At 41.7% G+C, this 14933-nt stretch overlaps 1 pseudogene; it reads left to right on the top strand.

Annotated features, from left to right (window-relative positions):
• The first annotated feature begins 4669 nt into the window (after positions 1-4669).
• On the top strand, positions 4670-8549 carry LOC138089976 (U3 small nucleolar RNA-associated protein 14 homolog A-like; annotated as a pseudogene).
• Positions 8550-14933: the final 6384 nt, after the last annotated feature.

The raw sequence follows: 14933 nt of genomic DNA, 5'->3' as shown, positions 1-14933 counted from the left end.
AAGAAGGCGGATGCAACATGCTCAGTCGTGTTTGACTCTTTGTGACCCCATGGACTGTACCCCCCTCCTCCCCACGCCAGGCTCCTCTGTCTTTGGAATCTCCCAGGCAAGGATACTGGGGTGGGTTGCTATTTCCTTCTCCAGAGGATCTTCCCAACCCAGAGATCAAACGTGAATCACTTACATCTCCTGCATTGGCAGGCAGATTCTTTACCACTAGCACCACCTGTGAAGCCCATGAGTCCCAGGGGACGAGTCCCAGGGGATAGGTACCAGGAAATGAATACCAGGGGATGGGTACCTGGGGATCCTTTTACTCAAGGGTACTGCTAGCAGCTGCCTGAGCCTCAGCTGCCTGAGGCTCTGCCTGGGAACTTTATGTAGGTTTAATCCAGATGTTAAGCCTGTTCTCTAATGGTGCTCATCTTAACTGCATCTAAACCTGGGAAGAGTGCTCACGTAGTAATAAATAACCTTGCTAGAGAGGAGGGCTGAGAGTTGAGTCCAGAGGACGTTGCTTCCATTCCAGGCCAAACTGCTTTCCTAAAGTAGGGGAAATGTTGTACTGGGGATAAAGTGCCCCCTTAAGTGTTCTCACCTCTGGTAGGAAAAATTCAATTTCCCTGAAAGATATGTCACCATTTTTCCCTTCCTGAGGCTTTAATCTCTGTATTGCAGTAGAAAAAGTGCTGAGGATCAAAGATGCCATACAAATTACTGGGTCACGTTTTGAAACCTACTTGTGTGGTCATCAGAAAGTCTGGGACAGGAGGTGGCTGGCGGCAGATGGAGAACTGTGGGGGTGTTGGACGAACAGCAGGGAAGGCCGGTGAAATTATCTGAACACAGAATGGTGATTCTGATGCTGTGTTCTGCCACCAAGCACAGGTTATTAGCTGTAAAAAATCAATTTTCTTTGATAGTGTCTCTATGCCCCTTACCTCTTCTCTGAAATTTAGGTGATGACCAAAGTAACTTCAGACAGTGTACTGTGTGGCATAATATGTGTTTTTGCTGTTTAGTTGCTCTGGACATTATAAAATCAATATACTATGATGCTGAAGCCAAATTTCAAATAGATACTGTATTTATCCTATCTTCCTTGTAATTTCAATCAGATAAGGTTTTTTTTTGTTGTTGTTGTTTTGTTCCCTGTCCAACACTGTTTGGTGAGCATTCAGTTTCTTGCAAAAAGCTAAATGTTGTACATGAATATGCTTCAGTCTAATCACAGCACATTTGTTTATTCCATAATATGTGCAAAGTACCTACAAAGTGCTATGAAAGAAACAAATTTTGTTTTAGACAGAGGACTTTCCTTCTCTTTTGGAGTTTAAGTGAAAGTCACTCAGTCGTGTCCAACCCTTTGGGACCCTGGAATTCTCCAAACCAGAATACTGGAATGGGTAGCCTTTTCCTTCTCCAGGGGATCTTCCCAACCCAGGGATCGAACCCAGGTCTCCTGGATTGTGGGCAGATTCTTTACCTGCTGAGCCACAAAGGAAGCCCGAGAATACTGGAGTGGGTACCCTATCCCTTCTCTGGGGGATCTTCCTGACCCAGGAATCAAACTATGGTCTCCTGCATCATAAGCAGATTCTTTACCAACTCAGCTATCAGCGACGCCCTTTTGGAGTTTGCTCCTGTATATTATTTTTACTTCTTTTCTGTTTTATCAGCTTACCTTTTTTAATGATAAAATTAATATAGCTATAATACCTTATCAACAAATTGGAAACAAGAGGAAAAAATGTCTACAAAGTCATCCCCCTAATGAAAAACTGCTAGCATTTTGGTGTTTTCTTCTAGTCTTTTTTTCTGGGCATCTGGGTTTTCCTTTCACTTGCTACAGTGTACATATATGCTTTTATCTCCTTTCAGTTCACAATATTATGAACATTGACCATTTTACTACAAAATCTTTACGTCTTATTTGTGAAGGGTCTTAACACTGAAAAACAGATGCTGCTGCTGCTGCTGCTAAATCGCTTCAGTTGTGTCCGACTCTGTGCAACCCCAGAGACGGCAGCCCATCAGGTTCCGCTGTCTCTGGGATTCTCCAGGCAAGTTCACCAGAGTGGGTTGCCATTTCATTCTCCAATGCATGAAAGTGAAAAGTGAAAGTGAAGTCGCTCAGTCGGGTCCGACTCTTCGTGACCCCATGGACTGCAGCCTACAAGGCTCCTCCGTCCATGGGATTTTCCAGGCAAGAGTCCTGGAATGGGTTGGTTGCCATTGCCTTCTCCAGAAAAACAGATGAGAGATATTTATTTAAATAGTCCCTTGTTTTTACTGCTTTAGTAGCAGCACGAGATGTGTAAAGAACATGTGCTTCCCTAGAAACTGGGCTTGAATGCATGCTCAATTACTTTTTTCTCTGTGATCAGAGAGAAGTAATTTCTCCTCTCTGAACCTCAGTTTTCATATCTATAAACTCTGCCATGTATTCAGTGAGTATGTAATCTGGAAATGGTAGCTATTATCACTTAGGCTTGCCTGAATTTTTGTCATTATGAATAATGAAATATGGAGCTTATTTACACACATAATATAACACTTCTAGATTTTGTATTATTTTCTTTGGCTGTAACTTCAAAACAGAATTTCTGGGTTGATCCATTTAAAGATTTTTGACTTGTTTATCATATTGTTTTCCAATTTACTAATTGAAATCACATTGTCAAGGTATAACAAAACCTGGTTTTACTTTCTATTTTTCAGATGAACAATAAAGTATCTTTTTAAGTCCCTGCAAATCCAAGTTTGACTGTAATATTTGTAAAATTTGTAATATTCAAATTTTCATTGGGGAATATCATATGCCTGCTCATTTACTATAACATCTTATATTTTCATAAATCTTTGTATTTTTTCATATAGCCCACTTTTCTCATCCAGAACATGCATAAAGGTTCATGTGTTTTATTTCCATTGAGAGTGTACATGTATTGTAATAATTATAATTATCATTATATTGTGATATGATTATATCATATGATCTATATTTTTATGTTCCTTTAATAGTCATAACTCTATTTTGTTCAGTTTATATGTCATTCTTTTTTTTTTACACTGAATTATAGTTAATTTACACTACTGTGTTAATTTCAGGTGTATAGTATAGTGATTCCATTTCTTCATGATTATACTCCATTATAGGTCATTTCAAGATAATGGCTATAATTCCCTGTGTTCACAATATATTCTTGTTGTTTTTCTTTTTATACATAGTAGTTTGTATCTATTAATCCCATACCCCTAATTTGTCCTTTCCCACTCCTTTTGGTAATCATAAACTTGTTTTTTATGCCCATGAGTCTGTTTGTTTTGTATATACATTCATTTGCCTTATTTTTCAGATTCCACATACGTGATATCATATAATATTTGTCTCTTTCTAACTCTTCATCATCCTTTTTTTTGTCAGAAATTTAAATCAAAATTTAAATTCTGGTCAGAATTTTTAAATCAATAGAAGCAGTGATAGAGATAACCCTACTTATTTTGTTTGGATATAAAAGGACAACATTTCCCAAACTGTCAAACTGTATTCTGAGGGGACTAGTGCTTTGTACAAAAAATGTTTGCAGTTCATTGAGATTTGCAATTCGCATTACCATACAAATGTTTCCAAGACATCCTATAGTTAGAAATATGTTTAAATATTGTTCAACTTATTTAGACAAAGAATCCTCATACTTACCCCAACTTTCCTCCCCTCTCTCTTTTAGAGCTGCATGTGTTTTCATTTTAGACATCAATATTTCTGAGGATTTCCATTTGGGAAAAGATATTATAAAATATATATATGAAATATAATGTTGGGATTAATTTGGAAAAGATTTTGTTAATAATGTCAATGAAGTAGCCATTTATCCCTTTTTAAAACTATCATTAATAGGAATGAATATCATGTGTCTTTTAAATACCTGTTGAACAAATTAGTTATTGTTATTTAGCCTACTAATGTGATAAAATAAAAAGTTCCTTGATACTGAACCCTCTAAAATCCTAGGATAATAACTACTTGGAATTTGTAGATTTTTAAAAATACCCCTTGGACTGTCTTTGCTAATATTTTACTATACTTAGTGTTTTTCTTTCTATATTCATAGGTAAAATTGGTCTATGATTTTAATTTTCATGTTAACTTTATTAGATTTTGGTATCAGGGATCTATATTCACTTCACTGAATAATGTGAGTATTTTTCTTTTCCTCAATACAGTAACTGTTTATGTTCAGCGTGGGAATTCTTTGCTCCTTGAATGTTTGAAATAATTCCCTGGTTAATGGGCTGAAGCCTTTTATGGGGATGTTCTTTAATAACTCTATTGATAATTTCACCAGCATTGCTCTTGTCAGGCTCTCCTTCTATTGTTAAGTCAGTTTTGGTAATTTATGTTTTTCTTCCAGAAAATTGTCTGTTTTGCTGAGATTGCTTAACTTATTTGCTTATAATTATCCATGGTGTACTTTATAATTTTCAAATATTTTCTGTCACTTTTTAATATTTATTTTCTCTAATTGTGCCATTTCTGCCTTTCATTTTTTTAGAACTAAGCTTGAACTTATTAACTCTACTATGTTTCTTTTTTTGATTTCTGATTTTATTAGGATTATGTCTTTTGACTTCTGCTCCTGGTCCATGTGAGAGACAGGCTGCTGAGATGAGGGCGAACCAGGCTGCAGAGAGCAACCTTCTGGCTTCAAACCAACAGAAAGAACTAGAGGATTTGCCAATAGACTACCCCTTGAGCACCAGTGAAGATGAAGGGGACAAAGATGGAGAAAGAAAGCATCAGAAGCTTCTGGAATCAATCAATTCACTTAATGGAAAGGATAGGCAGAAATTGGCTGAGAGGTCTGAGGCTAGACTGAAGGTGTCAGAGTTCAGTGTAAGTTCTGAAGGATCAGAAGAAAAGATGGTCCTTTCAGATCTGCTTGAGCCTGTTAAAACTTCATCCTCATTGGCTGCTGTGAAAAAGCAGCTGAATCGAGTGAAATAGAAGATGACTGTGGAGTTACCACTTCACAGAGAAGAGACTGAGTGGATCCACAGACAAGTGGCATTCAATAAAAGCTCCCAAATCCTCTCCAAATGGGATCCTGTCGTTCTGAAGAACTGGCAAGCAGAGCAGCTTGTTTTTCCCCTGAGCAAGCCCCAATCAGCATTTGCTCCCATCGAACATGTGGTCAGTGGCTGCAAGGCAGGAACTCCCCTGGAGCAGGAGATTTTTAATCTTCTCTGTAAGAACAGGTAGCCAATGACATACCCTTTACTGACTCCCATGGAAAAGGCTCTCTCAAAACTATGAGCCTGGAGGAGGTAAAGATGCACTGAGCAGAGCTTCAAAGGGCCCGGGCCCTGCAATCCTACTATGAGGCCAGGGCTCGAAGAGAGAAGAGAATCAAAAGCAAAAAGTATCACAGAATTCTGAAGAAAGGAAAGGCCAAGCAAGCTTTAAAAGATTCTCAGAAGCTGCAGAAGGTTGCCAGGGTTCAGCCCCAGTGGTTCCAGGGTAATTCGAAGGGGAGACGGAATTGGCGTCCTAGGAAAAATCTTATTTAATTACAGATATAAAGAGAGATTAGAAAAGAATAGTGTAGTAGGAAAATTAGTGGAGAAAAAGAGGCTGAATAACTTGGTTTACGTGGAATACCAATAAAACTCCAAGAGAAGGAATTTGTACCACCTACGTAGGCCACAGACATCTTTCCATTCTCCCAAAGGAGAGGAGGCACTGAGGCCTCCCCGGTCCGATCTTAGAAGCCCAGGCAAAATTAGTAGGCTTGGTGAGTACCCACGTTCCAGATGGGAATTCAGCAGGAAGGGGAAAGAACGACACAGGGGAATCAGTCTTTCCAGGAACTGATCCAATTTCTTTATTTTTCAGGTTTGCTTATATACTTTTTGTTATACATAGGGATGAATACAGAGTCACGTGGGGGTCAGCAGACCTGACCCTTGTCAAAATCAGGTGCTTCATATAAATGTATACAAAGGTCTTATGTGTTTTACGTCATCTTCTGGCCATGAGGCCTGCTGACATTTTATGGCCCTTTCTGATAACGGTCAGTCAACCAGAAAACTTATTTTTTCCAGGGGTGATTTTTTCTTAAACCAAGTGCCACCCTCCAAATAAAGTTGCATTCCTATAGGGTGAGGGGGTAGTGGGTTACAATCAAGAAAGGGAATTTACTTAGCCTAAGGTTTAACATGATTAATCTAAAAGGTTAATACTTATTTCTCCTATATGCTAGTTATTTTCATTTTAAGGGCAGGGAATATGGAGATTTAGCAGCAATGGCACCCCACTCCAGTACTCTTGCCTGGAAAATCCCATGGACTGAGGGGCCTGGTAGGCTGCAGTCCATGGGTTTGCAAAGAGTCAGACACGACTGAGCGACTTCACTTTCACTTTTCACTTTCACGCATTGAAGCAGAAAATGGCAACCCATTCTGGTGAACTTGCCTGGAGAATCCCAGGGATGGAGGAGCCTGGTGGGCTGCCTCTATGGGGTTGCACAGAGTCAGACACGACTGAAGCGACTTAGCAGCAGCAGTAGCAGCAGCAGCACTGGCTCAGAAAATGAAAAACCCTTCACCAATATAATTTCTAATCAACCCGTTATACTATACTAATAATTTTGTAACTTCTCAAAAGAGTCTGTATTTAGAAAGTTTTAAAGCATCTCATGCCTCTCACAGTTGGGAGGCTGTAAACAATCACATGTGGCTGGACAAACCTGCTCAGGCAGGCTAGAGAACTTTCAGAGGAGTTTGTAAATTGAAACACTCATCATGCCCAGGAATTTTTATTAACTGGAGCTGCAAGTTAACTCCTTCTCCAAGAGAGGTGATGGGGGAACAGCTCTCTGTAAAGTCAGAGGTATAGGTGAGAGCATAAAACAGTAAAGTAGGCACTCTGGTTTTGGGGGGTAGATGCTCAGGAACAGGGGGTCTCCTGAGGCTCGATCTTGCCTTTGCGCATGCCGAAGCCTCCTTCCTCATGACCTTTGCCATGGGTGGAGTTCCTCACGCTGGCTCCTGGCAGAAGTTCAATCCTGCTGCGGCACTAGAAGAACTAGAAGACCTTGACGAGGCCAGAACGATGGAGCGAATGAGCCTTAAGCACCAGAGCAGTGGGAAATGGGCAAAAGCAATGGCAATTATGGCCAACTATGACCTGGAGGCTCACCAGGCTATGCAGGAACAGCTAGCCAGGAACAAGGAGCTGACACAGAAGGCCCGGGTGGCCTCCGAGAGTGAGGAAGAGGAGGAAGGCCAGGAGGAAGAGGAAGAAACTCTTGTCCCCGACATGGTGAATGGGGTGCAGATAAAGGCAAATGGACTGAACCCCTGGATGTTCTGGAATCACTTCACTGATGCCAAAGAGGCTGAGGTCCAGAAAGATCTGGAGGATCCTGCTGAGCCTGAAGCCCAGGAGACTTCTGAAAGTGAGGAAGAAAGAGCAGTAGTGGAGGAAGAAACTCTCTTGAAAGAATTTGAGGAAAGACGATCACTTAGACAGAAGTCTGAGCTCAACCACATGGCGGAGCCAGTGCACAGACTGTAACAAAGGATCCCAGCAGCCAGGAGGTGCTGTCCGAATTGAGGGCACTGTCTCAGAAACTCATCACGGAGAACCATCAGCCAGGGAAACAAGAACTGAGTTCAGCGAGGACAGCTCAGAGAGAGGAACCTGCCAGGGAGGAAGAGGAGCCCATGTTGCTGCAGAGGCCAAAGAGAGCTCGGACTCCGGACGAGCTGGAGGAGCTGGGCAGGGAAGGGTGTGTTGAAAACAAGAAGCTTCCCAGAACTGCAGTGGAAGGGCTGAAGTTGGGGAAGAATCGAAGTAATCATATTGGCACCCCAAGGAGAAGAAAAGGAAGGAGCAAATGATTGATCTCCAGAACCTCCTAACCATAAAGTTGCCTTCCGTGAAGTCCTTGGCATTTCCCACGACTGTACAGGAGTTGAAAGATGAAGATGAGAGAGATCAAAGGCAGATAATAAAGGAAGCTTTTGCTGGGGATGATGTCATCAGAGACTTCTTGAAAGAGAATAGGGAAGCTGTGGAGGTGAGTAAGCCAAAGGACCTGGACCTGACTCTTCCTGGCTGGGGCGAGTGGGGTGGTATGGGCCTGAAGCCCAGGGCCAAGAAGAGACACCAGTTTCTCATTAAAGCCCCTGAGGGTCCTCCAAGGAAAGACAAGAATTTGCCAAACGTGATTATCAATGAGAAGCGGAACAGCTATGCAGCAGCTCATTAGGTGCAGGTGCTTCCGCATCCATTCACACACCATCAACAATTTGAAAGGACCATCCAGACCCCCATGGGATTTACATGGCACACCCAGAGGGCCTTCCAAAAGCTGACCATGCCCAAGGTTGTCACCAAGCCAGGCCATATCATTAAGCCTTTCAAAGCAGAGGATGTGGGCTACTGATCTTCCTCAAGGTTGGACCTCTCTGTTGTACAGAGGAATCCAAAACAATTCTCCATGCATCACAAAAAACATCTGGAGAATAACTGTGTGGATTGAATTGCTGAAGTAGTGACACCTTGGTGCCGGGAACCAATAGCCATGACTGTTCCTCCACTGGCCTGGTTTTACTTGGAGCTGCAAGATGGTTCGAAAACAAGCTTAGAACACCATGGATGTAGTTAAGCCACATTTTAGTAATAAAGCCATTTTTGTCTATTAAAAAAAAAGAATTATGTCTTTCTGTTTTCTGAAGCTCCTTTGTATTTTTTTCCTAAATTGATAGCTTGATTATATTTTCCCTTTCTCTTTAACTTCATAAATAATAACCCTTGACTATAAATTTGCCTATGAGTAGATCCAAAAAGCTTAATATGTTTTATTACCATTTTGTTATAGCTAAATAAGCTTTAATTGTACTACTAGCTGGCCTATTGAAGATCTCAGGAAAAATGCTCTAAATGGGCCTGAGATTTGTGGCTTTGTCATGTGTTCTTTCAGCTTTAGCATCATTCCTTCCAAAGAAATCCCAGGGCTGATCTCCTTCAGAATGGACTGGTTGGATCTCCTTGCAGTCCAAGGGACTCTCAAGAGTCTTCTCCAATACCACAGTTCAAAAGCATCAATTCTTCGGCGCTCAGCTTTCTTCACAGTCCAACTCTCGCATCCATACATGACTACTGGAAAAACCATAGCCTTGACTAAATGGACCTTTGTTGGCAAAGTAATGTCTCTGCTTTTGAATATGCTATCTAGGTTGGTCATAACTTTTCTTCCAAGGAGTAAGCGTCTTTTAATTTCATGGCTGCAGTCACCATCTGCAGTGATTTTGGAGCCCCAAAAGATAAAGTCTGACACTGTTTCCACTATTTCCCCATCTATTTCCCATGAAGTGATGGGACCAGATGCCATGATCTTCGTTTTCTGAATGTTGAGCTTTAAGACAACTTTTTCACTCTCCTCTTTCACTTTCATCAAGAAGCTTTTTAGTTCCTCTTCACTTACTGCCATAAGGGTGGTGTCATCTGCATATCTGAGCGTATTGATATTTCTCCCGGCAATCTTGATTCTAGCTTGTGCTTCTTCCAGCCCAGCGTTTCTCATGATGTACTCTGCATGTAAGTTAAATAAGCAGGGTGACAATATATAGCCTTGACATACTCCTTTTCCTATTTGGAACCAGTCTGTTGTTCCAAAGCAAAGGAGAAAAGGAAAGATATAAGCATCTGAATGCAGAGTTCCAAAGAATAGCAAGAAGAGATAAGAAAGCCTTCTTCAGCGATCAGTGCAAAGAAATAGAGGAAAACAACAGAAGGGGAAAGACTAGAGATCTCTTCAAGAAGATTAGAGATACCAAGGGAACATTTCATGCAAAAATGGGCTTGATAAAGGACAGAAATGGTCTAACCTAACAGAAGCAGAAGATATTAAGAAGAGGTGGCAAGAAAACACAGAAGAACTGTACAAAAAAGATCTTCACGACCCAGATAATCATGATGATGTGATCACTAATCCAGAGCCAGACATCTTGGAATGTGAAGTCAAGTGGGCCTTAGAAAGCATAACTATGAAGAAAGCTAGTGGAGGTGATGGAATTCCAGTTGAGCTGTTTCAAATCCTGAGAGATGATGCTGTAAAAGTGCTGCATTCAATATGCCAGCAAATTTGGAAAACTCAGCAGTGGCCACAGGACTGGAAAAGGTCAGTTTTCATTCCAATTCCAAAGAAAGGCAATGCCAAAGAATGCTCAAACTACCGCACAATTGCACTCTTCTCACATACTAGTCAAGTAATGCTCAAAATTCTCCAAGCCAGGCTTCAACTACCTGATGTTCAAGCTGGTTTTAGAAAAGGCAGAGGAACCAGAGATCAAATTGCCAACATCTGCTGGATCATGGAAAAGGCAAGAGAGTTCCAGAAAAACATCTACTTCTGCTTTATTGACTATGTCAAAGCCTTTGACTGTGTGGATCACAATAAACTGTGGAAAATTCTGAAAGAGATGGGAATACCAGACCACCTAACCTGCCTCTTGAGAAATCTGTATGCAGGTCAGGAAGCATCAGTTAGAACTGGACATGGAACAACAGACTGGTTCCAAATAGGAATAGGAGTACGTCAATGCTGTATATTGTCACCCTGCTTATTTAACTTATATGCAGAGTACATCATGAGAAACACTGGACTGGAAGAAACACAAGCTGGATTTAAGATTTCCAGAAGAAATAGCCATAACCTCAGATCTGCAGATGACACCACCCTTATTGCAAAAAGTGAAGAGGAACTAAATAGCCTCTTGATGAAAGTGAAAGTGGAGAGTGAAAAAGTTGGCTTAAAGCTCAACATTCAGAAAATGAAGATCATGGCATCTGGTCCCATCACTTCATGGGAAATAGATGGGGAAACAATGGAAACAGTGTCCGACTTTATTTTTCTGGGCTCCAAAATCACTGCAGATAGTGATTGCAGCCGTGAAATTAAAAGACGCTTATTCCTTGGAAGAAAAGTTATGACCAACCTAGACAGCATATTAAAAAGCAGAGACATTACTTTGCTGACTAAGATCTATCTAGTCAAGGCTATGGTTTTTCCAGTAGTCATGTATGGATGTGAGAGTTGGACTGTGAAGAAAGCTGAGTGCCGAAGAATTGATGCTTTTGAACTGTGGTGTTGGAGAAGACTCTTGAGAGTCCCTTGGACTGCAAGGAGATCCAACCAGTCCATTCTGAAGGAGATCAGCCCTGGGATTTCTTTGGAAGGAATGATGCTAAAGCTGAAACCTCAGTACTTTGGCCACCTCATGAGAATAGTTGACTCATTGGAAAAGATTCTGATGTTGGGAAGGATTGGGGGCAGGAGGAGAAGCGGACGACAGAGGATGAGATGGCTGGATGGCATCACTGACTCGATGGACATGAGTCTGAGTGAACTCCGGGAGATGGTGATGGACAGGGAGGCCCTGCGTGCCGCAGTTCATGGTGTTGCAAAGAGTTGGACACAACTGAGTGACTGAACTGAACTGAACTGAACTGTTGTTCCATGTCCAGTTCTAACTGTTGTTTCCTGACCTGCATACAGGTTTCTCAAGAGGCAGGTCAGGTGGTCTGGTATTCCCATCTCTTTCAGAATTTTCCACAGTTTATTGTGATCCACACAGTCAAAGGCTTTGGCATAGTCAATAAATGTGGTTTTAAGCAGACACTCTGATGGCAGGAGCATGTCTCCTATCACTTAGCATATAAGAGATCAAACTTGTGGATGAGGCACAGTGTCCTTAGTAAACCTTGCTTCTGAGCAGTCGTCTTAGCCTATGAGACCTAACAATTGAAATGAAGGGGATCTGCCTGAGTCAGGGATTGAACCTAAGTCTCCTGACTGGCAGTTAGGTTCTTTACCACTAATACCACCTGGGAAGCCCAAATTACTATATACCAACATCATTTCCCACTCCAGTATTCCTGCTTGGAAAATCCTAAGGACAGAGGAACCTGGCGGGCTACTGTCCATGGGGTCACAAGAGTCGGACATGACTTAGTGACTAAACCAAGCATCATTTTGGGGGGCTTCCCTGCTGGCTCAGATAGTAAAGAATCTGCCTGCAATGTAGACCTGGGTTCAATTCCTGAGTTGGGAAGATCCCTTGGAGAAGGGAATGACAACCCACTCCAGTATTCTTGCCTGGGGAATTCCATGGTCAGAGGAACCTGGCAGGTTATAGTCCATGGGTTGAAAAGAGTCGAACAAAACTGAGTGACTAAGCACAGCACACAAGCATCATTTTGGGCTTCCCAGGTGGCGCTAGTGTAAAGAACCTGCCTGCCAAGGCAGTATACCTGAGAGACACTAGTTTGATCCCTGGGTAGGGATGATCCTCTGGAGGAGGGAATGGCAACCCTTTCCAGTATTCTTGCCTGGAGAATCCCACGGACAAAGAATCTTGGCAGCCTATAGTCCATGGGGTTGTAAAGAGTCGGACATGACTGATATGCCTTAGCACCTGCATGACAAGCACCATTTCAAGCATTTTGTGAATATTAGTCCAATTAATCTCAAAAGAACCTTGTGCAATAGATATGAGTCACCCCCTTCACAGATGGGGAAACTAAGGCACAGAGAGGCTAGTGAGAACCAGGACTTGAACCCAGTAAGTCTGGCTCTAGAGGCTGCAGTCTGAACTGCTAGGTTAAACTACTCTTCTTTTGAAATTCTGCCTGCTTGTTCCTGCCATACGAACACCTCTGTAAGTAAGTTAGAGAAAAACGTCTCCCTCTATACTCAATTTAAGATTTTTAAAAAGGTTATAACTCCATGTCACTATAGACTTCAATATCTGTTAGATTGTAGGTACAGTCAGAGGACTGAGGGAAAAAGTTTCCTCTCCTCAGAGGAGTCAGAACACACCTGTCTTACTCTACTCCTCACTGGAATTGCCTCCAGATCATGTCCTTCCAGTGTTCTTGCCTGGAGAGTCCCAGGGACAGGGAAGCCTGGTGCGCTGCCGTCTATGGGGTCGCACAGAGTTGGACACGACTGAAGCGACTTAGCAGCAGCAGCAGCAGCAGCAGCAGCATGTCCCTCTGAGCCTTAGTTGCAGCTACAGGCAAAACCTCTGTGTATTGGTGCCCACAGTCAAGTCAGTCTAAATGGCTTCTGAGTCCAGCATGTTCAGATCATCAGAGTATCCCACCGCTGACAGAGGGTTGAAAGCATGATAGACAATCCTGGGAAAGACCTTGGTGCTGCGGCCGGGAGATTAAAGGTGAGGAGACACGGACTGGTCTGTGATTCTGGGTACAGTATTCTGCAGGTTCTGTCTCAAATCTATGAAAAGAATCAAAGCAAGTTGTAGTCCAGAACAAGCGGCCCCAAGTTTGGAGTCTGGATTGGGAAGGCTGAAGAAACTCAGAATACTGGGAACAGCTCTTCTGTCCTGGATCGCTTTGCACAGAGTGCGACTATGAGCAGTCACACCTGGCGAATCAGCTCGTACCGTTCAGAGAGTCATCCTTATGTACTGTTTTTGAGATTTACGTTTACAGGCTGTTTGTTTTCTCTGACCAAGACATCAAAGTACACAAAGAACGTCTCTCCTGTCTTTTCATTGTTCTTCAGGTTCAGCTACTCTGAAGGAAATAGTTTATTTCAAAAAGTTGTTTCCTAGCAATGACCCCAAGTAAATTTTATGTATATCTTATAGTGTATATATTTTACTTCAGACCATGCCAAACATAGCTTTTTAATTCTATAGTAATAAACATATAGAAAATTATGCTTATTTATACAGATTGATTTCCTCCTTGACCCAATTGCTTTCCAGAAGATGGTTCTATTTTTTCCCCTGGTGAATGAAGTTTTCATTTAAGCATATTATTATTTAGTTTTTAGTATGTTGTGGTCAGAGAGTATGTTCTATTTTCCTCTGTGTGTTTCCATAACGTATCTTTTGTTTTTAGTGTCAGTATTTGATTTAACAAACAGACAGCTTTTTATGAGTGGGGAAGTGATCAGAATATCACCCAGACTCAATGGGAATATTTGACACAACATATATTTAGTTTCTTATTCATCTAGTGAAATTGTGCATCCATTGTGGAAATAATAAGAGCACACAGCTTAGATTTAGACCATAGTGTCTTTTCTGTTCCAGAAACAGTTTCAGTTTTCAGCAGGTCATTTGTTTAATCTCAGGGTTTACTTCACAATGATGTCACCTAGTTATACATCAGCTGTAACATGTGGAAGCTCGTAATTCGTAAGAAAAGCATCACATATTAGTTGCAAATTATGTCACAATTCTTTGTGTCTTTTTTTGGAACTATAATTCAGTCACAGAGAACCATTATCCAATTCAGCCTTTCAACCATTTCAATCGCTTCCTTTGGTTCCTCATGACATCTAATTTCTGAACGAATGTTCTATTATAATAAGTTCGGATGAGTAAATTTTCATCCTATGATTCTTCTGGCTCAGGATGAGGACTAATATGATTCCAGAAACACTTCAGTGCCATTACCCTAGAAGGTTCCTCTGTCTGTGGAATTCTCCAGGCAAGAATGCCGGAGTGGATTGCCATTCCCTTCTCCAGGGGATCTTCCCGACCCAGGGATCAAACCCAGGTCTACTGCATTGCAGGCAGATTCTTTGCTCTCAACCACCAGGGAAGCCCTCTCAAACTTTAGCTGCCATTAAGATCACCGAGAAGACTTGTTAAAACAGTGACTGTTAGCCTCCATTTCCAGAATTTCTGGACTGGCAGATCAGGGTTAGTCCCAAGAATCTGTATTTCTAACAAATTCCCAAGCAATTTTGATCCTGTTGTTCCCAGTCTGCACTTTGAAAGCACCATTCTAGAACTGCGTAAACAACACGCAGAACCTTTGTTCCAATACAACATGAAGGGATATTGTTCAGCTTGACAAGTCCTGAATGGTCTCAAACCACTGG

This window comes from Capricornis sumatraensis, chromosome 13 (genome assembly GCF_032405125.1).
Source record: "Capricornis sumatraensis isolate serow.1 chromosome 13, serow.2, whole genome shotgun sequence".
Classification (NCBI taxonomy): Eukaryota; Metazoa; Chordata; class Mammalia; order Artiodactyla; family Bovidae; genus Capricornis; species Capricornis sumatraensis.
The sequence above is the reverse complement of the archived record's forward strand: the minus strand, read 5'-3'. Positions and strand labels throughout refer to the sequence as shown.